Raw genomic sequence first — 3,056 nt, forward strand, 5'->3', positions numbered from 1 at the left:
GGTTTTCGTTGATCCGTTTACTCAGTTTTTTTTTATTACAGAGGGTAACTAAACCCTCTGACTGAACACGCGCCGGCCGCGGTGGTCTCGCGGTTCTAGGCGCGCAGTCCGGAACCGTGGGACTGCTACGGTCGCAGGTTCGAATCCTGCCTCGGGCATGGATGTGTGTGATGTCCTTAGGTTAGTTAGGTTTAAGTAGTTCTAAGTTCTAGGGGACTGATAACCACAGCAGTTGAGTCCCATAGTGCTCAGAGCCATTTGAACCATTTTTGAACTGAACACGCTGAGCTACCGTGCCGGCTCCACTCAGCTAAGCAGGCGGTCAGAAGAGAAGAGATTATCAGTAATATGATAAAGAATTGACAGTTTTTGAAAAGAGGAAGTGGGAATAGTGTTAAAGACCAGGAACATCAACAATATGCACTGACACAATATATTCTGGAAAAGATGAAACGGATTTGAACTCTGACAACAACAGTCATCTGTTGAACTATCTACTCTTGAAAAAAAAACGATATTTATGTTTTTGATGAGGCGGTAGAGGAACCATCAATAAGTATAACAATTGAAGATGCGTCTCAGAATCTGACGTTAAGTAATGACCAAGTGCAAGCAACAGTAAGTCTAAACAAAGATCCAGCTTTATGGGAAATCAACGATACCTTAAGGGAGATTATCCCAAGGCACGGCTTCGATCAAAACAAGTCCTGTAGCTTCTCTAAAAGTGAAAAAATGTATGCCGATCAGCGAGGCTTCTTGCCAATGAGTATCTTTCAAAGAAAAATGAAAAATAATGAACTGAGTGACCGAAATTAGCTAGTTTATTCTGGAAGTAAAAGATCTGTATATCGCGGGCCCAATTCGACATTCGGTTCATTGGAGAATAAGACTGTTGGAGAACGAAGAATTTAATGACTGGAGAAATGCAGAACACCGAGCAGCTCAACACGAAAACTTTGCGCGTCATAAATGTAGTATCCTTAGTTCGAAAATTAGAAGTGAGATTGATGGCCGTCTCGACACTTTACTGCATGTCCAGATTGATGAAGAAGTTTCTTATTAGAGAAACGTTCTGAAGAGGGCTGTGAAGCGACTGTGTTCAAGAGACCTCGCTTTCAGAGGGAAAAAAGAAAAGTTCGGTGATCCGCATAACGGAAATTATTGTATGATTTTTGAACTATTAGCTGAATTCTATCCTTTTTTGGCCAGTCTTATTGAACGATTTGGAAATCAAGGGTTTGGAAGGACCAGTTACTTATCAAAGACCGTTTGCGACGAGTTTGTTCTACTGATGGATCATAAAGTCAACACAGACTGGAGACGAGATAGGAAGGGCGAAATATTTCTCCCTAATATCGATTTAACTCCATATATAGCACATGTGGACCACCTTTCTCTCTTCATTAGACACGATTTGGAAACAGGCTAACCGTGTGAAACATTTCTCGAGTTTTTGCGTTCAGTGGGACATAAAGCTGAATAAATGTTTTCTGCAATTATTTCGGAACTCGAACCACTGGGCATAAATATTGAAGACTGTCCTGGACGATCATATGACAATGCCGCAAACATATCTAGTGTGTACAATGGCTTACACGCAAAAATTCAAAGCAGCAAAGCACCTTTTGCTTTTTTCGTTTCTTGCTCTGCCCACTCACTACGGCTGCTAAATCTTGCTCAGAGGCTTGTAGCTTCTTCATGTTGCTTCGTTTTTGTTCTTTTTTTCAAGTTCTAGACAACGCTGGCAAAAACTAATGATTGAAATAGAGAAAGGGAAAACGCTAAAGAGAATAAACCTGAGACGTTGATCAGCTAGAGACGACGCTTGTACAAGTTTGAAGGATTCTTGGCACAAAGTCCTTAAAACTTTGGAATCAATCAAGGATGATTGTATCGAAAAGTCTGTAACGCGAAACGAAGCGAAAGGAATACTTTTGAATTTAGAAAAACTGGAAACGGCTGTGATCATACGAATTCAGGCTTCTACCGTAGATTTTATCACTGTTGCCGATCATTACGAATCTCATTGCAAGTTTCTCATAGCTGACCGAGAAAATTTAAACATTTAGAAGAAAAGGCGGTGAAATTAAGCGTCTCGAGGCAGTATACCAAAGACATGAGTAAAAGAAAACCGAAACGGAAAGAAATTTATGATAAAACACCCGCCGGCCGAAGTAGTCGTGCGGTTCTAGACGCTACAGTCTAGAGCCGCGTGACCGCTACGGTCGCAGGTTCGAATCCTGCCTCGGGCATGGATGTGTGTGATGTCCTTAGGTTAGTTAGGTTTAAGTAGTTCTGAGTTCTAGGGGACTGATGACCACAGCAGTTAAGTCCCATAGTGCTCAGAGCCATTTGAACCATTTTTGAATTTGATAAAACACCCGATGAAACAATGAGAATTATGGCTAGTGATACTTTCAGGGTTAAGACATTTCTCGTCCTCGTTGATAGACTCGTATCCGAATAAAAAAAGAAAAAAAAAAGAAACGGCAGGAGGCCTACAACAAGTTCAACGTAAAGTTTTCATTTCCGATTAAAAAGAATTGTCACCAGTCCTTACGGAAAAAGCCGTATTCTTGGAGGAAATGTATCCTAATGATTTAGAGACTGATTTAGTTCAAGAATGTGTACGTTTTCAATGCCATCTTTCTTCTGAAAGGATTTTGGTAAAACCATATTCTGGATCATTGAAAAGTCTATCTTCGTTCCTGTGGAAACAGAATTTGCAAAACGTTTATCCAGACTAGATATAGCAGTTCGCATGGGTGTATGTATTCAAGCGACCGATTGTTTGGGCAAGAGAAGCTTTTCTTGCTTAAAACGGGTGAAAAAGTATCTAAGACCAATAAAAGCTAAATGCTCATCTCTTTAGTGCATAGAATAAGATTCATACGACGATATAACTGATAATTAACTGATAATTTTGCGAGTAGAAAATCGCTCAAAAATGTACTGTAAAACTTTCATAACTCAATTAACTGAATTTCATCGTACCAGCAGCCAGATTGTTACCAGACATGGCCGCCGAGGGCTCGAGCACCCACAAAATTTTTAGA

The sequence above is a fragment of the Schistocerca nitens genome, chromosome 1 (assembly GCF_023898315.1).
Source record: "Schistocerca nitens isolate TAMUIC-IGC-003100 chromosome 1, iqSchNite1.1, whole genome shotgun sequence".
NCBI lineage: Eukaryota > Metazoa > Arthropoda > Insecta > Orthoptera > Acrididae > Schistocerca > Schistocerca nitens.